We start from the raw sequence: 27222 nt of genomic DNA, 5'->3' as shown, positions 1-27222 counted from the left end.
TGTGGAAGTCAGTTCTCCTAAGACATTCCTGTGGTTACGGGGAATCAAGGCTCTGTGGCTAAAATGACCCAATTGGACTGAGAAGACAAGATCTCCAAGTTGGAGTGAGGAGGGCTTTTTCTTTCTCTGAGAGAGAGAGAGAGAGAGAGAGAGAGAGAGAGAGGTTATCTCAGTGGATACTGGCATCCATTTTGGGACCATGAGAAAGGCAGCACAGGAAAAGGGAAGGCAAGATGAAATAGCAGAGAAACAGAACCCAAGTCCTCATGGCATTGGCCCAGAGCCTACGCAGTTTCTGTGTTGACTGTTTTGGAAGACAATACATTGCCTTATTAATTAAAATTGTTGGAAAGTTTGTTTCTTACATCAAAAATGTTATTTTTGTCATAGATGAAGGTGAAAGTCTGTCTAAATTTGACTTGCTCACACACTGTACATGAACATTCACTAAGCATCTTCGTGATAGGTACTGTATTATCCATAGCAAACACAGGGATTAGATATGGCTCCTGTCTACAGAGCTCTCAGCATAGTGTAGAAGCCATGGCTTACACTATGAAGAGCTCTCCTGACAACAGGAAGCATTATAGGCTTTTTTAAAAGTTTGTTTTGAAATTTACAATATGTGTTTCTTACCCTTTCTACTTCCATTCCTGAGATACAACTACTAAGCATATTTACAATGTATCCTCCAAACATTTTGTTTTAGTCAGCTTTTTATTCACTGCTGTGACTAAATGGCCCACCCAGAACACTTTTAGAGCAGGAAAAGTTGGGCTCATGGTTTCAAAGGTCTCAATCCATACATAGCTCCATTCCTCGGGGCTCCAAGTGAGGCAGAACATCATGGTGGAAGAGTGTGGCAGAGGGAAGCAATTCACATGTCGCCCGGGGCAACAATCTCGAGGTAATTTATCGGAGGTGGACTGGAAACTGAGCTACTTCTATTATCTTTCTCTTTAGTGCACTGCTTTCTTGCTTGTTTGCTTGTTCCCTAGCTTATAGAGGAAGAAAGGCTTTAAGAGGAGAGAGAGAGAGGCTTTGCATAAAGGAGAGAGATTTTGCTTAAGAGAGAGAGACTACATTTTCAGAGATCTATATCTTCTTAAAGTCCTGCATCCTGCAAACTAAAGGTGCGTGCTATCAGAGGTGCTTCTTCTGTGATCTGCCATCTGCTTTCTGCGATCTATCAGAGGTGCTGCTTCTCCATGCTTATCCGGTTATTTCTCTCTGCTAGCTGCTTATCCGACGGGGCTTCCTATAGGTGTGTGTCTTATATACCTAAGGCAGCCAATCAGCTTAGGATTAAGTAGCATGGTTGGAGCATGCACTACGGTACTAATTAAGAATGAGGAACATCTGTTGACGACTAGCACAGAGGAGACATTAATTAGGCAAAAGTAGATCACACTGTGTTAACACTAATTATGTGCCACACCTCTTAGCTCAACGCCAGCCCCTATCTTAGGGTTACCCAAACATGTCTTCTGCATTCACATGCCAATCAGAAAGCCAAGAAAGAGAGTATACTCTTGTCAGATACAAATAAATACCCCAAAACAATGATGTCAATGCCCCACCTCCTCCAGTCACAGCCTACCACTTCAGTTACTGTTAGCCAGATGTTAGGGGCAGTTATGGTTCATCGATAACTTCCAGAAAAACGCTCCGCAGACACAGGTCTCACACGAGGAACTTTTATTTTATGCGGACAATTCACATCCGCTCGGGGAAAAGGGAAGAAGAAAAAGAAGAACATGGCACATGGTATCTCCTCAGATATCGGAATTTCGCGGGCTGGGAGGAACCAATCAGGGAGGAGAATTATTACAGACTGACTGATGGACCAATGACATATTAGAACGTAATGCGGGAGGCAGGAAGATGACGGCAACGTAAACCGGAAATTCCTGTAACGGGAGAGGTGGGCGTAAGGCAGATTGACAGGTGGTTGGGAGGCCAGATTCCTTACAGTTACCACTCAGATAATCCCTATCAGGGGATTAATTCACTGATTGGGTTAAGACTCTGACAACCCAATCATTTCTCCTCTCAACCTTCTTGCCGTATCTCACGTGAGCTTCTAGGGAACACCTCACATCCAAAGCATAACACATTTCATTCTTGAGGCAGCAATATGGTAAATATCAAATAGTGGGCAAGTTCAGACAAAGGAAAACTTACTCAGGCAGAGGACCTACTAGGAAAGCTTCACAGAAAAAGAGATAAATGCTGCCCTAAAGCTGAGGCCGCAAGAGCCCTGCTGAGGACTCTGTAGTCACACAGAGGATACCATCCCCAAATAGGTCATCCTGGCATACTGAATACTTTGAGTCAAAGATGCGCAACAAAACAAACAAAACCATCAGATGCAAGAAAGGCATGGTGACCTTCCTCTTCCGTCCTGAAAGCTGGAGATAGAATACCCTTATGTCCTCTGTCCACCAGGAGGAAGGCCTTCTTACACAGGAGAGGGGGATCAAAGCTGACAAATTTGGATAAGCGATCCTTGCTAAATTAATTCGTATCTTTCTACAATTAACCACCCTAGCCCAAACTCTTTATCTTGTTACATTTTTGCAATTTACTACTCTTTGTCAAAGGAGCATTTTGTATAGGAGCATTCTGTCCTAATTGCTTCTTTGAGTCTTCATATTTTAGGAGGTGTTTTAGTCAACTTTTCACTGCTGTGACTAAAAGATCTGACTAGAACAACTTTAGGGGATGAAAAGACTATTTTGGGGGCTCACAGTTTTAGAGGTCTTAGTTCATAGAAGACCAGCTCCATTTCTCAGGGCTCGAGGTGAGACTGAAAATCGTGGTGGAAGAGTGTGGCAGAGGAAAAAGGCTCACATGGTGATCAGGAAACAGAGAGAGGAAAACTCCACTCTCCAGATACAAAATATATACCCCATAGCCACGCCCCCAATGAACCACTTCCTCCAGCCATGCCCCCAATGAACCACTTCCTCCAGCCATTTAGGTTAAATGCTATGACCCAATCATTTCTCCTCCATTCTTGCATTGTGTCACACGTGAGCTTTTGGGGAACACCACATCTAAACCACAACAGGAGGTTCCTGTGTACATGTAAAAATGACTAAAGAAAATGTACATGCTTTTCTGCTGTTAATCTGTTTTATGTCAGTTTAATCCTTAGGCTCAGGCAGAGTTGCTAAGACAGTACAAGGGACATGTAGCTCATCTGGTTCTCTGCTTCTGGCCTTAGGAGGCCTGGGTGCTTATCTGCAGGCTACAGAGAAGGATTAGCTTCTAAGCTCATCCAGGTTGTTGGCAAGATTCAGCTGCTAGTGGCTGGAGGACTGAGGTCTTTTCCCCTTGCTGGCTATCAGTTGGACACCTCTTATTAACTCAAAGCACCCCTCCTCCCGTTCCTGGTATGTGGCCTCCTTCATCTTCGCAGTCCAATGGGGCTCTAATCCTTCTCATTGAATAGAATCTTTCCAACTTACTCCTCCACCACTAGCCAGGGAAAATTCTAGGCTTTTTTTTTTTTTAAATTGTCAATGGACCTTTATTTCATTTGTTTGTTTGTTTATATGTGGTGCTGAGAATCAAACTCAGGTATCACATATGCCAGGCAATCACTCTACCATTAAGTTACAATCCCAGCCCAAATTCTAGTTTTTAACAGGATTTGTGTAATTAGATTGGGCTCACCCAATCAACAATTCCTTATCCCATAACACTTCGAGAAGTGAGGGAGACCCTGTGTCAACATTAAAAATGAGGTGGGGATATAGCCCAGTGGATATAGTGCTTCTGGGTTCAATCCTCAATACTGGAAGGAAGGCAGGCAGGAAGGAAGGAAGGATAAGAAAGAAAGAAAGAAAGAAAGAAAGAAAGAAAGAAAGAAAGAAAGAAAGAAAGAAAGAAAAGAAAAGAAAAGAAAAGAAAAGAAAAGAAAAGAAAAAAAAGAAAGAAAGAAAGAAAGAAAGAAAGAAAGTCAAGAAATCAAGGAGTACTATATTTACAGGTTCTGGGGATTAGGGTAAGGAATCTTCGGTGGGAGATACATTTTTTAAATGCTGCCTACCACAATAATAACATTCTGGGAACAACTAATATGTGCAACTGTTGTTAAATGCATCAGTACAAAAAGGGATGCAGTATGAAAGGCCCCAGTCTTCACCTCTTCTCCACATCGCCTAGTTCACCTCACCAGGGGTAGCCCTGTGAGTGATCCTTCAGCTACCATATAACATAAGTGCATTGTATTTTCTTAACATTGTATATTGCAGATTCTCTTGTATCAAAATTCCTGAGCTCTTTGCTTAGAACTGGAAATTGAACCCAAAGTGCTTTACCACTGAGCTACATTCCCAACACTTTTAACTTATTTCAAAATAGAGTCTCACTAAGTTTCTGAGACTGGCCTTGAATTTAAGATCCTCCTACCTCAGCCTCCAGACTAGCTGGGATTACAGGCAAGCACCACAGTGCCTGGTCAATCTGGTCAATTCTCATTAGAAATTAGAGAACATGGGCTGGGGAGATAGTTCATCTGGTAGAGTACTTGCCTTGCAAGCACAAGGCCTTGAGTTTGATCCCCAGTACTGAAAAAAAAAAAAAAAAAAAAAAAAAAAGAAAGAAAGAAAGAAATTAGCGAACATTTAGATATTTGATTATTTTTGCTTTCACAAAAAATGCTGCCATTAGGGCTGGGGTTGTAGCTCAGTGGTAGAGTGCTTGCCTAGGCATGCGTGACACACTGGGTTCGATTCTCAGCAGCACATATAAATAAAATACAGATCTATTGACAACTTTAAAAAATTTTTAATGCTACAATTAAAACTCTTCTACACAAGTGCAAGTACATCTGGAAGATGAATTTTTAGAATCATAATTTTGGAGCTCAAAGACTACATGCACTTGCAATTTTTATAGGTTATTTGTTTTTTACACCTCAACAGAGAACGTTTTCAAACTTCTCAAATTTTGCAGTTGAATAAGTGAAAAATAGTACCTTTGCCAGTGTAATTTTGATTTTCCTTAGTTGAGTAAGCTAGAGTACCTTCACTAAAGGAGTAATAAGCATTTCTATGACATCCTACTGCTATGGCCTGTGGAGCTGCTGTTCTGGTTCCAGTCTTTGTTACATTTGGTCTTGCTTAAATAACCAAAATTAGTTTCTACTATTCACAGCAAAAACACTTTATTATTACAATTTATGAGTACAAAAGCTATCCTGAGGACTACTGAGCCTGAGGGAGCCTGGTGGATAGCATTCTTTTTCTCACCCAAGTTTTGAACTAATTTCAAGAAAAATGGATTAAAGCAGGTGGATATCAAAATATCAGCTTTACTACTTATGGGACCAAGTTGTATAGCAAGATGACTTCCTAATAGGAATCCCAGGGTGAGAAAGAACCTGACTAATCATAGAAGCACTGACTGTACAGCCAGGGGCCACTGCCTAGGCACCCTGCCAGCACCCCCCGTAGGCGCAGAATCTTCATTGCTTTGCTCACCTCCCTGTAGTCCTGGGTCAGACCAGGGCCGACACTTCACAGACAGGACAAGCCAAAGAAGAAGGGACAGGCGGCTGAGCCACTAGGCCAGTTCCTCTCCCAAGTCCACAATCTAATATGCACACATTCTCCTCTAGGGTAGCAGAAGTCTAGGGGGTGGAGACAGGCAGGACAATTTTCCTAATCAATAAGCTTCCCCTTGGAAGAATACAGTAAGACTGGGAAATTATTGAATTGCTCCCTAGACTTACACTGATAGAATGCTGTTCTGATTCTGTCTCCTACAAAGTAAGGAGAGGGTTTGAGGATGTTGTGCCCAAAGGCTCGAGACCCCACAAAGACCACCAGAGACCACGATCAATGCAAGCAACAAAGAGTCATTTATTAGCAAGTTCGAACCTGGTCCTCTGCGTCCTCGAAAACCGGTGATGCTCAGAGAGGCCCCGAGCCCTTGTTAGCAGGGTTTTTATACTAAAAGGCAAGCAGTTTTACAGTGTTCTTTTAATTGGTTAACATTTGAAGAGCTAAACATTAGTCCTCCTCTGGTTGGGTCCTGCCAATCTATTTGATTCTCATTGGGTCCCGCCAGAACTGAACGGTCCTAGTGGAAGAAGGGAGGAGGGAAGGGGTGTACTATGCAGGAGATGAGTAGGGGCTAAGCCCCGCTCCCGTCCTTGACGTCCAGATAAGGTCTCCAGGCAACCGCACATTCCTCGGACAAATATCTCTTAACAACCTTGGTAAGCACAGGGGCCCAGCAGTCCTGTTTGTCCTGTATTGCCTGCATCTGGGTGATTGAGACAGTTAGCAGCACAGATACCACCCTGCTCTCAACATTCCCCCCTTTCCAAGAACATTTAGAGAGCCAATCTTGGGTCTCTATTGTTTTAATTCTTGCTGCTTAATGGGCTGATATTGGGCCTTTAGTACCATTAGCTGTACTGTATTTATTCTATCTTTAACAAAAGCAATTAACTTATTGATTATACAAGGTCCTATAGTTAAAGCTAGTAACAACAATTTTAGGGGTCCCACTATAGCGGACACCAGAGTAGTTAACCAAGGGGAAAAATTGAACCAGGATTCAAACCAGCTCTGACTAGCTTCCCATTCTTTCTTTCTGTTTGTTAGTCCTTCTCTGACTTTTGCCATGGATTCCCTCACTACTCCAGAATGATTAGCATAAAACCAACATTCTTCTCCCAGAGCTGCACATAGATCTCCTTGCTTACAGTCTTTAAAGGCAGGTAAATTTGGTAATTAATGAGCTTAGGAGATCCTTAACATTTTATTCTCCCAGGGGCAGTCTCCAACTTCCAGAAGCAGATGGCCTTCATGGCCTTCACTTCCTTAATTTGACCCGATCCCATATTTCTATACTAACTGCCTGTCCCCAATTCTGACTTCATTTACCCCTCTAATACTAGGAACTCCTTCACTGCTATAGGGAAAATGGGTGATGACCAATCTGGCTTCTTCGAGCTGGAAGTGGGCAGCGTGGGGCAAGCAGTTTGGAGTTCCCTTTTTAGAAATCGGGTCAACTGAGGGGTCCAAGGTAGAAGTCTGGTTGGGGAAGAGCAGGCTGTAAAGGCATCTGGGGTTGGTGGCTTCTATGAGAGAAGAACAAAAAGACATGAGTAATGAAATGAGATTGATACAATATAAATGTTGTGGAATCTGGAACATGCCAATGAATATTATAAAGATGACAGAAGTCAATAATTCCTCACCAGGGGGTGGAAGACCTGAGAAGTTGTTCCCATAACAAGGCCTAGCAAAGGCTGTGTCAGGGGCGGGCTCTGAGGGCCCCAGAGCCGCACCCTGGCCTGATCTCTAAGATGGCACCTGGCAGCTTGCCAGACTTAGCTGCACTCATATACAAGTTTTAGGAAGTAACTCTGGTTGGCTGTTGTACATGAGGCAATCCTGGTATCTGCCTGGAGACTGTTCCTTGATAGGCTGACTTTCCTGGTAGTCTGCTCTCTGATAGGCTGATGTTCTCAATATAAGTCTGAGACTTGTGGACTAAAGCTCTTTTGGTTCCTGTGGTCAAGAAGAGTGTACGTGTTGTGATTGTCCCCGCGGGCGGTGGGCGATCATAAATGGTGCCGAAACCTGGGAACTCGAGTTTAAGGAAGGAACTGATCAGGTAAATACAGGGAAAGTAAAGTACAGTCTGGCCAGGTTAAAGTTCGCGGGATATGCGACGAGTTAAAGTTCACGGGGAAAGCGACAAGTTAAAGTTCGCGGGATAAGCGACGGAGATTGAGTGTTTGTAAGTGCTTTCGCTTTTGTTTTGCTAGTTAAAGTGCTTTGCATTGTTAGTTTAATAGAGAAATATGGGCACTGAAATGTCACGAATGCGCATGGAAGGACCCTTAAAGGATTTGCTCCGGGCCAATGGAATTCCTCTTGAAACTAAAACAGCCCGAACCAAATGCAGAGAGGCCATAAAACAAGGGGAAGAGGTTTTGGAGGAAATAAAAGAGGAAAGGTCTAAAGCATCAGAAAGGGCGTCAATAAGATCAGAGGCAGACAAGGAAAATGAAACTGGGTGTGAGGATAGTTCAGATGAAGAGGAGGATTTACTATGTAGAACAAAAAATCTTGCTATTACAGGATCTACTAAAGAAAAGATGGGGCAAACACACACCACACATGGTGACCCTGTGCTCTCAGCTCTTAGAACCAGTCCAACCATCAGTGGCATGTCCTAGTGAGGAGTATGATATGGTGGCCCCAGTCCCCACAAATATTGGGAGATAATTTTTTCACAATTTTCTGAGTCCAAACCTGAATTGATTACTAACCAGGATTAAGGGCTAAAATGCCCTAGGCATCAAGTTTCTGCTGGAACATTTTCTCCCCTTTCAGATCCAAATCTCAGTCAAGGCTTACATTGAAATGTAAATAGAGAAAGCCTGAAGGCTCAGTAGGAGACCGGTCTCAAACCCAAGAAAAAAAAAAAAAAAAGAAAAAAAGGAGCAAAAAGTCTTACCTGAACTCCAGCAAAAGTAAATTTTATGGTGCTTTACTAAAGTACTTAACAGCCGCTTCATTTTTCCAGGACTCTTGTTTTTTTTGAATTCTACATATTTTTTGAGCTCATGACTTTTTTGATCAGTTCTATTTTTTTTTTATTCAACTAGAGTTTTTGAACATCTCTTACATGCAAATGGAGATTCACCTATAAAGTTTCAAGGCCTTTGATTTTGTGTTATGTATATGTTGTGCTGTCTGATGTCATGTTTTGTCTGTATCAAAACTGAGCGCTCCTAAAATTAAAATTTAAAAATGGATCCAAATACTTTTAATTCACGTGATTTAAAAAGGTTCAACTTAATTTGGGTAAACTAATAGAAGTAAAATGTCTTGAAAATAACTCGCAAGTCTCTAGGTAGTCAAATTAATAAAATGTTGATGTTAATAAAATGTCTAACATCAATTTTTCTAGGACTTTCCTTCAACAAGAAAAAGGTGGCAAATACTGTTCAGGACACTTGTCTAATATCTTGATTTTTTTTTAAGAAAATAAGTGAATTAGAATTGACATGCATGGGATTACTCAAATGTGTTTGTACAGAAAATTGCTTTGTGTCATCACTAAACTAAAAACAAGGTTACTAAGAGTTATGTCCTAAAGGGTATAATTCTATATACAAAGGGTTCTAAAAGTTGCAACTGTGTTTCAATTAGAGTACTATAAATAACAAAATATTTAATCTTATTAAAATAGAGTAATTTTTTTTAATTCAGAAATTTCATAAGAGTTGTTTCAGAATGTGAACAAAGAGGTCAACAGATAGGAAAGAAAAAAATAAAAGGTTCTAGATATGGAAATATATCTAGTGAAAAACAAAATGTTTCTGGGTAAGAAAGTGCTTATGTGATAAAATACATGAGGGTCTAAATAAGTGCTAAGAAAGTCTGTAAATAAACAAAAAGGGGGAATAGGGGAGACCTTCAGGTCCCCTGAAGATAAACTTTCTCTTTGCCTCTTTATTCTAAAAATTTTTAACTCTGGATAATGAGGGTCGCTCTGCCGCTGAGAGACATGGCAATCAGAAACAACATGATAGAGTGACGGTAAAATGGAAGGATGTTCTTACAGGACAATGGAACGGCCCGGACCTGGTGCTTTACTGGAGCCACGGCTCGGTTTGTGTGTTTCCACAGGATAAAACATGGCCTATCTGGGTTCCTGAGCGACTAACTCGACCAGTGCCAATGCTACCAACAAGTAACTCAGATCAACATACTCCTGATGACCATGATGCTTGTAGCCCCCCTTGAACTAACTTACAACCTCTTTTTAGTCTCTTAGGATGCTATCTCTCTCAATGTTGGAATGCTTCTAGGTTCCCGCTGGCAGTCTTAATGTGCATTCCTACCTTCCTACCAGTCCCAGTCTCTGTTACAGATGTGGAATTGCCAGTGTTACTATCAAGAAACAGGAGAGAATTTGGCATCACAGCAGCTATGGTCACTGCAATAGTGGTTTCTGCAACAGCAGCACTAGCAACTGCCATACCTACAGCAACAGCAGTCAATCACTTGGCCGAAAATACAGCTGCAGCCTTACAGACTAAAGAGACCCTAAACAAACATCTAACAGCAGGCATACTCCTTGTAAATCAAAGAGTGGACTTACTACAAGAACAAGTGGATATCTTGCAAGAACTTTTGGGACTGGGATGTGTTTATCCTTTAAGAGCAGTGTGTGTCACCCCTATTGCTTATAATAACCTTAGCTCTGTGGTTATGTTATCTAAAAATCTCTCTGTCTACCTTACTGGTAATTGGTCATCTACGTTTGATAATTTAACCAGTCAGTTACGAGCTGAAATACTCAGAGTCAATGCCACCAGGGTTCAAGTCGCTTCGGTATCCAAGATGTTCTCTTTGTTATCTAAAGCCCTGGGATTGACAAAACAGTGGGATGGAATAGTAGCTGTTCTGATTATTATCTGCTTAGGGATAGCCTATGTTATATGCAGCCAAATCAGAGCTCACCAAGATGCCCGACATCATCGACGGGCTATAGTACAGGCTTTGACAGCCATTGAGACAGGCACATCCCCCCAAGTATGGCTAAGCATGCTGGACCAGTAGTCAAAGACGGGTAAACTCCGTGGAAAAGCATACCAACCTAAGACAGGGTTCTGACACCTGGAGGTCAGAATTCCAATGACGGGTAAGGATGTAATTTGCCATGGACAACCTAAGACAGGCATGGTCCCAAGTCATCTTTTCTTTATTTAAAGAATAAGGGGGAGATGTCAGGGGCGGGCTCTGAGGGCCCCAGAGCCACACCCTGGCCTGATCTCTAAGATGGCACCTGGCAGCTTGCCAGACATAGCTGCACTCATATACAAGTTTTAGGAAGTAACTCTGGTTGGCTGTTGTACATGAGGCAATCCTGGTATCTGCCTGGAGACTGTTCCTTGATAGGCTGACTCTCCTGGTAGTCTACTCTCTGATAGGCTGATGTTCTCAATATAAGTCTGAGACTTGTGGAATAAAGCCCTTTTGGTTCCTGTGATCAAGAAGAGCGTACGTGTTGTGATTGTTCCCGCGGGCGGTGAGCGATCATAAGGCTGGAGGGGACAAGGCCTTTATTCGGGGACTTTAACATTGTCCAGGTTATCAGGAATGTAAACACAATATTTAACTCTTAATGTCATCTGATTTTTATACAATATCCCTTTATTGGTATAGCCTGTGTTAAGTAGAGATCTCTATATTTCTGTTACTTAGGGCTAGATAATCATACTAGCAAACATAGATAAAGCCTACCTGTGACTGTAGGCCTTAAACTGACTAAAATCTTCTGACTCTGGCAGTTTCCCTTGATAGTTATCAGGCACATTTGCCAAAGACTCTTTCATTTGTAGCTTCTAGTCTTTATTCTAATGGACTAACACAAGTGTACATCTTAAGTTACATTTAACTATTATTTCTTTTAAATGCCCAAGAATGGCTATATTTTGGTTTTAACTGTTTTGCTGGGTGTCTAAGATCAAGCTGGTCAAATTGACCTGGTTCCTGTCTTGTTAAGAGTCAGCTGAGTTCCCACAGGGGTCACTCGTAGAGAACTTAAGAGCAGCTTCTTAGCTCCACCAGTGCCATTGGTTAGGCTGGGTCTCCTTGATGAGGTGGCTTCCTTTGGAAGCATAAAGGGATGTCTCCGTTTTTCCATGACCCTCCTCTGCAGCAGATGCACTGAGTGATTTTTCATCCTCTAGTCTCAACAATCTCCTTGATCAGGAGGTTGTGTGACCCAGAGTTGCAAAGCTCCTTAGAGAAGTTCTCTTGTTCGTGGGTTCAGGCTGACTGAGGGCAAAAGATCCAAATACTGGTCTATCTTGCCTTCTGTATTTAATTCCAATCTTAATCATCCAGCAAGCCAGTCTCACCAGTCATAAAGTAAGAGTACTGGGCTTTAACTTCAATGTCCATAACTTTACAGTTATTTACCCTTTTATCTAGCTGGAGTCTGTATTAGTACTGGAAGTTACCACTATCTGTTTTATAGGTGATGGTTTATTATCACAAGTTACCTAGGTTGTGTGTTCTTGAAGCAGCTACTTCTGCAAAACAGTAACAGGCAACAGTTTTATGAAATGAAATTAGCAAGAGTAAAAACATATTTAGTTTGTATAATAGTTATCTTGAATTTTGGCTGAGTTCTACATTATATACCCTGTTTGAGATCACAGTAATCTTTACAACAAACATCAAACTTTTGAGCACAACTTTAAATGAGTTAAAGTCTGGCTTATTTTGGAGCCATTCTAACATGTAGCAGGGTGAGGCAGAGCCTTATCTCAGGTAAGGCACGGCTCTTCACAAATCTTAAGTAAAATGTTCTAATCCTAAAGCTAATTTTTGCCCCTTTTGCCATGACCAGCATGACTAAATTTTCAAGTTCAGTGGGGGTCAAAGGAGTATTAGAAAATAAAGGTTTATAAACACAGATTTTGAAAATTAAGCTGAGATCAGATGGAGCTCTGTTCTCTGATGGAAATGCAGACCTAAAGAGTTATGTTAGCAATCTTTATACATGTCTTATTATTAGGTTAAAGACTATGTAAGCATTATTCTTTGTTTTCAGGAGAGCTACAGAGACTAGAACATCTACACAACTTTTTCCCACAACTGCAAAGTGCAATCTTAGGAACTCTGTGTAGCTCTCAAATAAGTCCACTGTCCAAAGTTACTGTAAGGTGGGCAGGAACTAGAGAAGGGGACTGATGAAACACTGGTTATTTAGCAAAACAATTTCTTTCTGCCCAAGAGCTGTGTGCCTGAGATCAATGTAAGAGCTGATAGGACTCCTGTACAGAGCCTCCCCAGGGAGGCTACTGCCACAGCAGTTAGGCATCTTGTGCTCCTACACAGGAACACTCCCAGGCACCAGGCATGCTACAGTCATGAGGTCAGAGAACCCAATCTCAATCATTGTTGTCCCATTTTTGCTATTGCGCATTACACTCTTTCTTAAATGTCATTTTAAGAAGTTTACATATATTGATTTCTGAGTCCATATGAACATTAGTTAACACAGTCTAACATTATATCCAAAACAGGAATCAATCAAAGAAAGGCTGAGAGAGCTTTTAACTTTTCTTTTGTGTAGCAAAATGCTTTCACCTTCTATGATATGAACCTTTAAACAAATCAGGCTGTCAGTAGCTCTTAATATACATCTACATTTAAATTTTTATCTCAGTGAAATAAGTAACCAATTTTACATATACCTTACTGATAATATGTCCCATAATAGAACATTAAATGATAGAAATAAATCCCCAATAAAATGTACTCTTTAAGTTTAATATTACCAGTACAGACAAGTTTATTCTGGAGAATAGCAGCTTGACAAATTCCCTGCTTTAAAAACTTGTATACCTGGAAAATATGAATACATTTAATATACAAAGAGTGACCATTTCACAATTACCTTGACACTTTAATCTTACTAAATTCAGTTTTTAAAGAAAAATTTAGACTCTGTAACATAGTACAATACTCTTAACAGTTGTTTAACCATAATTGTATAAATCCCAATTTTTAAGACTAATTGTTTTAAAGAATAAAACTTAATAGACACAAAGTTAAGAGTAAATTAGTGTTTCTAAGAAATCCTTGTTATTTTACCATGTCATTTTACCATATAGATTAAACTTTGGCTTATATCAGAACATTAGTATTTCACCTTAGGAAAAACCTTAAATAGCTTTAGCTGTCTCACATGCATACAACCAACTTAGTTACACACAGACTTGTTGAAACTTGCCCTTTACTTACACACAGACTTTCTTAGCACTTACTTAGACCCTCATGTATACCATCACACAGGCACTTTCTTACCCAGAAACATTTTCTTTTCCTTTTTATTAAATATATTTCCAAACCCAGAACCTTTTATTTTCTCTTTCCTATCTGTTGACCCCTTTTTGTCCACATTCTGAAACAACTCTTATGAAATTTTTGAATTTAGACAAATTACTCTGATTTAACAAGATAAAATACTTTGTGATTTATAGTACTCTAACTGAAACACAGTGAAAGGGGAGATGGTAACTCTAAATCCAAATCTAAGAGCTCCTTGGAGCTTTGCAGAACTGGAGGGGGAGCAGGGGGAAGTGGTAAGGGAGCAGATGGAACGCTCACCCTCCGAGTTGAGGTTTTATCTATTAGAACAAAACTCTTAATAACCTTGTTTTTAGTAATGACACAAAGCAATTTTAAACCCTTTTTAATTTACCAACCTATGAAAACATCAATAATGTTTAAGTATGTTACCCCATGTAATTTAAGGAGTTAAAAGTACTTGATGTTATTTAACAATGAGCATTTTAACTTTGCAAATTAATCAGATGTCACCAACAAACACATTTGAGTAATCCCATACATGTTAACTCTAATTCACTTATTCTTAAAAACCAAGATATCAGACAAGTGTCCTGAACAGTATTTGCTGTCTCTTTCCTGTTGAAGAAAAGTCCTAGAAACAATTGATATTAGACATTGCTTAACATCAACATTCCATTAGTTTGACCACCTAGAGACTTGCGAGTTATTTTCAAAGACATCTTACTTTTATTAGTTTACCCAATTTATATCGAACCCTTTTAAATCACATGAATAAAAGTATTTGGATCCATTTTTAAATTTTAATTTTAGGAGCGCTCAGTTTTGATACAGACAAAACATGACATTAGTATGACATACAAATAATACAAAATCAAAGGCCTTGTAACTTTATAGGTGAATCTCCATTGCAATGTAACAGATGTTCAAAAACTCTAGTTGAATAAAAATAGAACTGATCAAAAAGAAAAAAAAATCATTAACCTAGGTATGCAGGATCAAAATTATGAGCTCAAAAATACAGCATTAGAGAAAAACAAAACAAAACAAGAATCCTAGAGAATGAGTTAGTTCTGTGTAGCAGCCCAGGAGTTTAAAACGGACACCTTTTTTTTTCTTTTCTTCAGGTCACCCCCCTTTCCCACTGAGACTGCTGCAGTTTACATTCCAATGCAGGCTTTAGCAAGGCTAGGCAGGGGGGAGGGAGGGATCACCTAGGGCTTTTTAACCCTTTTTCTTCCTGGTTGAGAAATCAGGTTAGGTTTGAATGCAGAAAATCACAAAACATTATTTCTTACTACTTTTTGAGGAATGGAGCTGCTGAGCTCTCTGCCTAGGGGGACTGGAGTAAACAAATCTCTCAGGAACAAGGAGAAGGACTGTAAAGTACCCTACAATGAGTATCCCTAAGTCTAAGATTGGATTAACACAATGAAGAATTTAATAGAAGGCAAGAGAAAAGACCATATAGTACAATACACAAACAGACACGTAGCGCGCTAAATCAAAAATTGGCTAGCTGGTACTTTGTCAACAGAAACAAACAATTTCCGATTGTGTCAAAGAGTTGCCCAGACGCAACACAATGCCCAGATGTGACAAAGAGTCACCCAAATGCAACAGAGTCATCCAGATGCAGCACAGACACTGCCCAGATGCAGCACAAAAGCTTCCCAGATGTGACAGTCACCCGACGGGTTGAGGGGACATCTCCCGAGACCCTGCTCAGGTCCTATAGCGCGTCCGCCAGGACTATGCCAGCCCAGAACCAGAACCTGCAGGCAATCCAGACCAGAAAACACACGGCAATGCCTTACTCACCGGCCGAAGGTGTCACTTATGACTCTATGATCAGGTGTCTGGGTGGGCTTGGGGCAACCCGGATGAGCCCCCATATGTTGTGCCCAAAGGCTCGAGACCCCACAAAGACCACCAGAGACCACGATCAATGCAAGCAACAGAGTCATTTATTAGCAAGTTCGAACCTGGTCCTCTGCGTCCTCGAAAACCGGTGATGCTCAGAGAGGCCCCGAGCCCTCGTTAGCAGGGTTTTAATAATAAAAGGCAAGCAGTTTTACAGTGTTCTTTTAATTGGTTAACATTTGAAGAGCTAAACATTAGTCCTCCTCTGGTTGGGTCCTGCCAATCTATTTGATTCTCATTGGGTCCCGCCAGAACTGAACGGTCCTAGTGGAAGAAGGGAGGAGGGAAGGGGTGTACTATGCAGGAGATGAGTAGGGGCTAAGCCCCGCTCCCGTCCTTGACGTCCAGATAAGGTCTCCAGGCAACCGCACATTCCTCGGACAAATATCTCTTAACAACCTTGGTAAGCACAGGGGCCCAGCAGTCCTGTTTGTCCTGTATTGCCTGCATCTGGGTGATTGAGACAGTTAGCAGCACAGATACCACCCTGCTCTCAACAAGGAAAATATAGAAAACTGGTAAATTTCCTTTCAAAAAAAAAAAAAAGGATGCTTCCTGAACCCCCAAAGCTGCAAGATTTCACATTAAAAGGTCCATGTCAGTATTGATGGCAGAATTGGTTTCAATTCAGAGTCTGACAGAGGCTACTAGATAAACACAAAGCCTATGGTTTGGATTTTTGAGAATTTCTAAGGGTTCACCTTCTCATCAAGTGTGTATACAGCAAGCCAGATCTGTCTGTTTTGCAGAGAGCAGTGCCTGCTCACTAGATGGCTTTGTATCAGTACAGCCAGGCCGTGGCTCTATTGCATGAAGTGCCTTTGGAATTGTTCCATCAGCACAGCTGCAAGCAGCATCACAATAGGATTCAGCACTTAAAATATCTGACAAAATGGATTGCTGATGCCCATTTATTTCCCATAGAACATAACAATGAGTAGCCAGAAGCCCTCTAATCATGTTGTTTCCTCTGTGTGTGCTCTGAATTCAGTATGGAATTCAGTTCAGCGAGTATCTCTTAAGCATATACTGTACTGTACTACAGAACAGAAGAGAAAGGAGCACAGGGCCTCTCTCTTCCCTCCAGCGGTTTGCAGGCCAGTTGTAGCCTGTGAACAGGGCAGCTTGCCCCAGGGTGAGTGAACCCTGAGCCCCAGGTTTACCACATCAGTCCTTGTGTAACCTTTGAAAAGGCACCTACAGGGTAAGCCAAATAGTGCATCATCTGCTCCAAAGATGCCTATCCCCTCAATCCCAGGTTCTTCACATGGCAAAAGGAACTGTGTAGAGTTAAGAACCTTGCGATTATCCCAGATGATCCAGGTGGGTACAGTGTCATTACCAGGATATTTATAAATGGAAGATCAGAGTCAGAGATGTGACATGAAAAGCAACACCCAATACAAAATGTAAAACAATGCCATTCTTCTCACTAAACTTGTTTTGAAAAATAATATTCTAGAATTGTTATGTAATATGTTGTATTATTTTCATATGAATTGATACTTTTAAACTTTCTAACATTTAATTACAGTATCAATATAGTCTGAACACACAAAAACTCCTTGGGTTCTCAATTTTTAAGGGTAAAAAGGTCTTGCAACCAAAAAGTTTAACTGCTATTTTCTCAGTGATTTGTAGGAGGTCCCTTTGTTTTCCAATGTGGAATGCTAACCCTGTCCGTTAGATGTCCTGCAAACATTTTCTTTAGTAGGCAGCTAGTCTTTTTACTATGTACCTATTGTTTCTACAGAAGTCTTATGTGTGATGCGGTCCTGTTTCCTGTGCATTCTTATTTTAAACAAATCTCTCCCTTTTGCAAATGCATGGAGCTAGTCTTATAGAACAAAGTCTTGGTTTTCATATTTATGTATTTAATCCATGTCATTTATTTTTGGGGAAAGTGTTGGGTAGTACCTACTCTGTTCTTTTTCTTTCCCACATTTTTACTGGTGCCTTATAGTTATACATATCAATGGAATGTGTTGTTACATATGTGTAAATCTATACAGTATAATAATAATATATAATAATATAATAATATGATTTGGCCAATATCACTCTCCAGCACTCCCCCACTCCCACTCCTTGGTTCCTTTCCTCTACTCTCTTCCTTTGATTTTTAGGAGAACCACCTCTGTTGGAAGTCCTGTATGAACTATGGATTTGTTTGAGCCAACATAAGATAGGGAGGCTGCTTTTCTGGGAACTCCTGGGTGAAATTCCCCAGTTTGAGAAAGCTCAGATCATGCTGGTGCCCTTCCTTAGCTCAGAGCCCTAGGTTCATACGCAGTTGCCTGGAGATGGGTGTAACCTGCCAAGCCCTAAACAACTTGTTTTCCCTACTCTTATCCTGTTTTCCTGAAAAAACTCCTTACAGAATCCCTTTGGTGTGTTTCACAATGAATGAAGCATTAGTGGGCTTTTCCCTTTGTTAGGATCAGACCTATCAGGTCCCTTCTACCCATCAATGCCCTGCTTTGAATACATATAATTCTCACCTTTTGTGTTCATTTCTTAATATTACTTTCCTGGCCTTTATTTCCAGCCAGCCCACACCTCCCAAGGTTATCTACTCCTTCCCCTCGCAGGCCCTGGAGGAGAATTAGTGCCTGAAGCAGAGACACCATCACTAGGAATTAGAAAGAAAAGTGTCAGGTGGCTGCCAGGTCGCTCCCTCATGGAAAAACCCATGTTAGTCAATTTAAAGAGAGAGAGTGAAGGGAGGAATCTTTAAGATAACTTGACATTTAGAATGGGGAATTTAAACTCTAAAGAGAGTTCTATTATGTTTCAGATGAAAAAGAAACAAATGGTACAGCTTTCAGAATCCATTAAAACTTTTCTTTCTTTCTTTGGGGAGCCTACAAACCTGAAAGATAGGCCCCTCCTGCTGCCTGCCCAGTAACCGCTGCAGTAAAGGCCGCTAGTGCGGTGGGAGGAGCTGCAGGGTTGGCCTGGGAGCAACTCCAATCTCCCTCTCGGAGGAGGAGTGCGCAGCCTGGTGTGCCCCAGGGCCCCTATGGGAATCTTTTTTCTTGTGGTCTTTTTTTAGGAAATTAAGTCCACCTTGTAATAACATAAAATGTTCAGCTTTTGACCTGGCTTCTGGCTTTAAAATTATCTCTGAAATCTACAAAGGATTAACAAAGAAATTTAATCCTTAGTGGACTTTCTCCAGCCCCTCCCCCTACTCAACAACAGCTTCAAGAGCAGGCAGGGGGCCAGGGATAGAGGGAAATTAAAATTTCAGCAGCAATTGCTTCCTTGATTAAAATCTTTGGGAAAAAAGGTTCTTTCCAGGCTGATTTCAAAACTGTGGCCTTTTGCGGGTGACACGAAAGTTCTTGACTTGAAACCTGAGTCCCCTTAACCTTAATTTAACCGGCTGTAATTCACCGTTTTAGCAGGCTTCCTCTCAATCCTGCCACAGAGGAAGTTGCTGGATTTCTCTCATTCTCTCAATAACTAAAAACCAAAGTTAAGAGTAAAATTCTCAAGTTGATAGAAAGTGTTCTAATTACACCTCTAATGGATTACTTTTTGTTTTTTAGGGATGATGCTGGGGCGAATCTGGCAATTATCAGGACAATAAGCTGGGAATCTAAAATATTTTATTTCAGTGTCCTCATGATTGTCAGATTTCAAACCTGGCTTATCCATCAAAGCAGACCTGCCCTATGATTAAATCATAATGTAAGAGTCTGATTGGCTCTGTTTTAATTAACAGGTCAAATCTAATAAAAGCTCTGATAAAAATCTGTAGCCTTATTTCCTACCTGCCAGCTCTACTTACAAAACTTATGAATCATTGTTTATTGTTTTGGTTTTTCATCCACAATGTTTTTATTGTTGTATTATTGTTCCTGTTATTCACATGGCACCAAAGTTAGCACATAGGTGAAAGAGTGCTCATTAATATAATTAAAAAAATGGATCCTAATACCTTTACGTGATTTCAAAGGTTCAATTTAAATTGGGTAAACAGATGAAAATAAAGATGTCTTTAAAATTATTAACATGTTTTTCCTGCTGGTCAGATAATAAAGTTGCTAATTCCAATAATATTCAAAATTTAGATCTATTTACTTCTAACAGTTTTCTTCAATAGGAAAGAGATGGTTGATACTGTTATGTACATTCGTTTGATATCTTGGCTTTTACAGTTAAGAATAAGTAAGTTAATAAATTCAAAATGGATTAAGGACCTCGGAATCAGACCAGAGACCCTGCATCTTATAGAAGAAAAAGTAGGTCCAGATCTTCAACATGTCGGTTTAGGACCAGACTTCCTCAACAGGACTCCCATAGCACAAGAAATAAAAGCAAGAATTAATAACTGGGATAGATTCAAACTAAAAAGCTTTCTCTCAGCAAAGGAAACTATCGGCAATGCGAAGAAAGAGCCTACAGAGTGGGAGAATGTCAGGGACCAAGAAGAAGTTCTCATTCTGAGGACGTTCTGACCTTTATGATAAGCAGCAGCCCAGGGAGCATTTTGCGGTTGCCTCCCCTGCACAAACACCCTGCAGCTGACTCAGGCACCCTGCAGCTGAAGGCTGACGGATTCCCGGAACGCGCCCCCTCCCCACTCCCGGCTGATAGTTTTGCCTATGGCCCGCCCCTGCTTCTCTTCCGGGATTTCACCTTCCCGCCTGCGTGAACTTGCACCTTATCAGGAGCCCAAAAGAAAAACACAGCCAACCAGCCTGTGTCTCATCATACCCCTCATTCCCTCAGCATAAATACCCTTGAGAACAATAAAAATTTGCAGCTTGATCAGAATTCCTGTCTTGCTGTCACTCCCTGTGTCTCTTGTCCCTTCATTCCTTCTCTCTTAGGTTTGCCGTCCTGCGTTGATGTCCCGCAGGTCGGGACAGTTGGCGCCCAACGTGGTTGATTGGAACCTTTGCCAGAGAAGCGAACGCCGCCCTCCGGGGAAGACTTGGCCAAGCGGGATTCGGGATCGCCTCGGTAAACGCGACCGGGAGTCAGATCCAGGAGGAGAGTGAGGCCGGCGCAAGGTGAGTGACACACCATGGGACAAGCAGTTTCGTCACATGATTTGTTTCTGTCGGGTCTCAAGGAGGCCCTCAAGACTCGGGGAGCGCGTGTTAAGAAAAAGGACTTAAAATTATTCTTTTCATACATAGAGGATTTGTGTCCTTGGTTTCCCCTCGAGGGGTCAATTGATGGTAAAAGGTGGCTCAGAGTAGGAGACTGCCTCAAAGATTATTATGAGACTTTTGGTCCTCAAAAGGTGCCTGTCACTGCCTTTTCTTATTGGAATTTAATTAATGAGATTCTTAAAAGTTCACCCTTTGACAGTGGTACTTTAAAACTTGTAAAAATTGGGGAGCAGGCAATGCAATCCACCTCTCGCCCCCCCTCGGCATGCCCTTCGGTTAGTATTCAAATGCCCCCTACTCAGCCTTCTCAGGACCCTGGGACCCTCCCAGACCCTGGGACCCTCCCAGACCCCACCTTACCAAAAGAGTCCCCTAAAAATCCCCCTAAGATTTATCCGGTTTTAAATTCCTATGATGACATGACCCCAGAGGAGGAGGCTACCCTGGAGGAGGCAGCAGCTCAACACCATTCTCCAGACCTGCCACCTCTTAAAAATCCCCTTCCCACTTATACACCCCCTGCCTTTCGTGCTCCGGCCCTTCAGGGACCTACTGCCCCCCCAGACATTTTTTCCCCGCTTCCCTTGCCTAATCTAACCCCTTTATGTGAGTCTCTCCAACATAGGCGGGAACAAATCCAACTTTTAAAAGAACTAAAAGCCCTTGATGCCGAACTTCGCTCACTGGCCTTGGGCACGGAGTTAACACAAACTGGCCCCAAACCCCTTAATACTCGTAAGGTGAAGCCACGTGGTCAGCCTGTTCTTGCCTTTCCAGTCACTCGCAGTCAAGCAGATCAGCTCGCACAGACTAAAGCAGAGGGTCTAGAAGGAGGTCAGGAAAAGGAATCAGGGGAGGAACAAGAGGTAGAACCAGAGGGAGAACAAGAGGAGGACCAGGAATCAGGGGATGAGGAGGAGCCCACCTCTGGACAGAGTGGAGCCCTTGGTTCTTATAAAAGGCTGAGCCTCCGTTTTCTTGAAAGACTTAAAAAGGCTTGTGCTCAGTATGGTCCCACTGCACCTTATACACTGGCCTTGCTAGAGAACCATAGTACACAATGGCTCACCCCTAATGATTGGAAATTTTTGGCCCGAGCCACCCTCAGTGCAGGTGACTTCCTGTTGTGGAACGCAGACTTTAAGGAATACTGTCGGGAAACTGCCCAAAAAAATTCAACCAAGGCTTCCTCTAAATCCTGGACCTATGTTAAACTAGTGGGTAATGCGCCATTTGATACTAACCCTAAACAGGCGCGCTTCCCTACTGGGCTCCTAGCACAGGTTCAAACTGCTGGTTTGCACGCTTGGAGACGGCTCCCTCAAAAGGGCTCGGCCACCACCTCCCTAGCAAAAATTCGTCAGGGTCCTGACGAGCCTTACAGTGACTTTGTTGCCCGGCTTAATCTAGCTGCGGAGCGCTTACTTGGACCAAGTGAAAGCGAGAGCTCCTTTGTAAAATATCTTGCCTTTGAAAATGCCAACCCAATATGTCAAGATGTTCTTCGGCCCCATAAAGAAAAAGGGGACCTTTCTGACTTCATTAGGCTGTGTGCTGGGGTAGGAACAGCCCATGCCATGGGTCTCGCTATTGGCACCACCTTCACCAAGGCCCTTCACAACCCTGGCCCACGTACTTGCTTCACTTGCAAACAACCTGGCCATTTTGCGCGAGAGTGCCCAACAGGGAGACTGGGTCAAGGACCCATATCTCCTCAAACAGGGGCTAAACCACCTCCGCTCACCTTTTGCCCTAAATGTGGTAAAGGTCGCCACTGGGCCAAGGAATGTAGATCCAAGATCAATGCCCTTGGACAGCCTATTCCCTCTAACTTCCCGGGAAACTCCTCTCGGGGCCAGCCCCTGGCCCCGACCGCCCCCAGAGCAAACCCAGGGGCAATAAGGTTTGTTCCCTCTCAGACTCCCAACCCAATCCAGGCCCCCTGTCCTTCTCCACAATCACCTCCCTCCAACGCGCTACCCCAGGCAGCGCAGGATTGGACCTCTGTGCCTCCACCGATACAATATTAGACTTTATGCAAGGACCCCAAATAATACCCACTGGGGTTGTAGGCCCCCCTCCACCTCATATGTGTGCTCTTATTCTTGGGAGAGCTTCTACCACCTTACAAGGTGTTCAGGTCTTCCCTGGCATCATTGATAATGATTATACTGGAGAAATTAAAATACTGGCCACAGCTATTAACGGAATAGCGGCCATCCCTGCAGGAACAAGAATTGCACAATTAATACTCCTTCCCCTCAATTCAGGAAACACTCCCGCTGCCCAAAGTTCACCACGAAACAGGGCCTCTTTAGGTTCCTCTGATGTGTATTGGGTCCAACCTATCTCCCACAAAAGACCCACTCTTACCTTATTTATTGAAGGAAAGAAATTCCAAGGGATCCTAGATACTGGTGCGGATGCCACAGTTATTTCTCAAAAATATTGGCCATCAGAATGGCCCCTCACCTCATCACTAACTGACCTTAAAGGAATAGGGCAATCAAAAAACCCCTTAGTTAGCTCCAGGGTGCTCAATTGGACTGACACAAAAGATAACACAGGAAATAAAGGAACTGTTACCCCCTTCGTTGTTCCTGATCTCCCTGTCAACCTTTGGGGACGAGACATTCTAAGCCAAATGAAAGTTATTCTTGCTAGTCCCGACTCTTTAGTCACTCATCAAATGCTTCGTATGGGCTTTATCCCTGGTACAGGCCTTGGGAGGCTAGGACAAGGACAGGTTGAGCCTGTACAGCCCATACAAAAAACAGACAAATTTGGACTTGGGTATTTGGATTTTTAGTGTCGGTCCCTGACCCTCCTGTACCCCATGCAGACAAAATTATTTGGGAAACTCAAACTCCTGTGTGGGTGGATCAGTGGCCCCTTACCCAAGAAAAATTAGAGGCTGCCTCCATGTTAGTACAGGAACAGTTGACAGCCGGCCATGTGGAACCCTCAACCTCACCCTGGAACACTCCTATTTTTGTTATTAAGAAGAAATCAGGCAAATGGCGCCTTTTACAGGATTTGCGCGCTATCAATAAGGTTATGCGCCCGATGGGGGCACTACAGCCAGGCATCCCTACACCGGTAGCTATTCCTAGGGACTATTATAAAATGGTCATTGACTTAAAAGATTGCTTTTTTACTATTCCTTTACATCCTGATGACAGACCCTATTTTGCTTTCAGCCTCCCCCGCATCAATTTTCAGGGCCCTATGCAAAGATTTCAATGGAAGGTCCTTCCCCAGGGTATGGCTAACAGCCCTAGTCTTTGCCAAAAATATGTTGCTCAAGCAGTAGACCCTGTGAGAGAGCGGTGGCCACAAGTTTATATATTACATTATATGGATGATTTGTTAATCGCTGCACCTAATACCTATGATCTTAACAATTGTTATTTGGATCTCTATAAGGCCCTCACTGCCTTGGGACTTCAGATAGCCCCTGATAAGGTTCAGACACAGGACCCCTACACCTACTTGGGCCTCAAACTTCAAACTAATCAAATTCAAATCCCTAATATACAATTGCGTGTGGACCATCTCCACACTCTTAACGATTTCCAAAAATTACTAGGGGATATCCAATGGCTAAGACCATATTTAAAACTACCCACCTATGTGCTTTTGCCTCTTAATGATATTTTAAGGGGAGATTCTGACCCTTCTTCTCCTCGAGAGCTTACTCCTGAGGCGCAGCAAGCATTAATTCAAGTCACAGAAGCCATTGCTCAACAATTTGTTACACAAATATCTTATAACCTTCCTTTGGTTTTGGTTATATTACACACCCCTCATACACCCACGGGACTATTCTGGCAGTGGGATCCACATTTTAAAAATAAAGGTTGCCCCTTGCTTTGGGTTCATTTGCCCGCCACATCCTCTAAAGTTATTGCTGTCTATCCTGCTCAGGTAGCTTCTATCATTATTAAAGGTCGCTTGCTTTCTCGACAACATTTTGGCAAAGACCCTGATAGCATTCTGATTCCATATACTAAGGATCAAACCCAATTTTTACTACAGACAAGGGATGAATGGGGTATTGCCCTATCAGGCTTTTTGGGAACAATTGATAACCACCTTCCCAATGATCCCCTTTTGCATTTTGCTCAATTACATCCATTTATTTTTCCTCGGGTTACTCGGAAGGCTCCTATTCCACAAGCCCTTACTGTTTTTACAGATGGCTCCAGCAACGGCCGTGCAGCCTTTGTTGTTGATAATCAGCCCACTACCTTTGATACTGCTTATCCATCAGCACAGCTTGTAGAATTGTTTGCTATAACACAAGTCTTTATGACATTTTTTGATAAACCTGTTAATATTTATACAGACAGTGCTTACATTGCCCATTCTGTGCCCCTGTTGGAGATTTCACCCGCCATTAAGGCTTCCTCCAACGCAGCCTTTTTGTTTAACCAGCTTCAACAACTAATTCAGGCTAGAAAACATCCATTTTTCTTAGGACACATTAGAGCACATTCTGATCTTCCCGGTCCCCTATCACGGGGTAATGCTCAGGCTGATGCAGCCACTCGCTCCCTTTTCCCAGTTCTTATTGGATCTATCCAAGAGGCCACAGATTTACACAACCTTCACCACTTAAATTCTCAGAGCCTTCGGTTACTTTGTAAAATTACCAGGCAACAAGCAAGGGAAATTGTAAAAGCATGTCCTGCTTGTGTTGTCTCCCTTCCTATTCAACATCTGGGTGTTAACCCTCGAGGATTACTGCCCAATCAGATTTGGCAGATGGATGTTACTCACTTTCCTGAATTTGGGAAAACAAAGTACATACATGTTTCCATAGATACCTTTAGTGGCTTTATTTTTGCATCACCGCATTCCGGAGAAGCTACCAAGGATGTCCTTTCTCATCTTGTCTCAGCCTTTTCCATAATGGGAAAGCCAGCACATATTAAGACAGATAATGGCCCTGCATATACCAGTACCAAGTTCAAACAGTTTTGTGCCACTCTTCAAATCTCTCATACTACTGGAATTCCATATAACCCTCAAGGGCAAGGCATTGTGGAACGTGCACACCTCACCTTAAAAACCTGGCTTACCCGCCTTAAGGCCTCTTCCCTTGCATTTACCACTCCCAGGGATCGCCTTAATCATGCATTATTTGCTCTTAACTTTCTTACCCTAGACAATGAAGGACATTCGGCCGCAGACAGACATTGGCATCCCTCGTCTAATTCTGCTCGCCCATCTGTTATGTGGCGCGATCCTTTAACAAATAAATGGAAAGGCCCAGATCCTGTCCTCATTTGGGGACGAGGTTCAGCTTGCATTTTAGATCAAGAACAAGCAGCCCCAAGATGGTTACCAGAACGCCTGGTCAAACAGGTCAATGATTTACCACAACCCAGGGACGGAAACCTTCCCCCTGAGGATGAATCTTCCTCTCTTACAGATGCAGCTGACAATCTATGCGAAAAATCCCCTGAATGGCAAACCCTGTGACTGCACACCATTGCTTCTCTGGATAATGGCTGCCTGTTCACTGCTCTCCCACAGCCATGCAGGATTTGAAGACCCTGCTAAGGCTTGAAAAATGCTGTTTCTATGTCAACAAGTCAGGGATTGTTAAGGACAAGATCAAACAGCTGCAGGAAGACTTAGAAAAACGCCGACGAGCACTGGCTGATAATCCACTATGCACTGGATTCAGTGGACTCCTTCCCTATCTCCTTCCCTTCCTAGGTCCCCTCCTTTGCTTGCTGCTTATCATATCTATAGGTCCTTTGATATTCAATAAGATCATGGCTTTTCTTAGAGCTCATATTGAGGCTATACTGGCGAAACCTATTCAGGTTCATTACCATCGACTGGAGATGATGGATCGTGATGGTGATCTTAAAAGACCATCACCCCTGTGAGCTGAACTGGACAGCCAGTGACGGGTAAGATTCGTGAGAGCTCATACCAACCTAAGACAGGAAATGAGGGCTAGAGCCTCATTATCCAATGACGGGTAAGGATGTTGCTCTGTCACGGACAACCTAAGACAGGCGCAGTTCCCGAGGGATTGTCACTCCAGCGCTGTACCTGTACGGGCAAGTCACGCCCATGCCTCGCCACATAGCCTTTATCACCCCTTTAAAATATGGCTCTCAGAATATGGTCAATAATTTTATATAAGAAAGGGGGAAATGTCAGGGACCAAGAAGAAGTTCTCATTCTGAGGACGTTCTGACCTTTATGATAAGCAGCAGCCCAGGGAGCATTTTGCGGTTGCCTCCCCTGCACAAACACCCTGCAGCTGACTCAGGCACCCT

At 42.4% G+C, this 27222-nt stretch overlaps 1 long non-coding RNA gene across 1 annotated transcript; it reads left to right on the top strand.

Annotated features, from left to right (window-relative positions):
- Nucleotides 1–7582: 7582 nt before the first annotated feature.
- LOC124986581 (uncharacterized) lies at nt 7583–26391 on the top strand. The gene is made up of 3 exons (XR_007109043.1): nt 7583–7641; nt 20633–20815; nt 26358–26391. It is a non-coding gene; the product is annotated as an uncharacterized LOC124986581 (long non-coding RNA).
- The last annotated feature ends 831 nt before the right edge of the window (nt 26392–27222 follow it).

Source organism: Sciurus carolinensis, chromosome 6, assembly GCF_902686445.1.
Source record: "Sciurus carolinensis chromosome 6, mSciCar1.2, whole genome shotgun sequence".
Taxonomy (NCBI): domain Eukaryota; kingdom Metazoa; phylum Chordata; class Mammalia; order Rodentia; family Sciuridae; genus Sciurus; species Sciurus carolinensis.
Note: the sequence above shows the minus strand (reverse complement) of the source record. Positions and strands in the feature narration are given on the sequence as shown.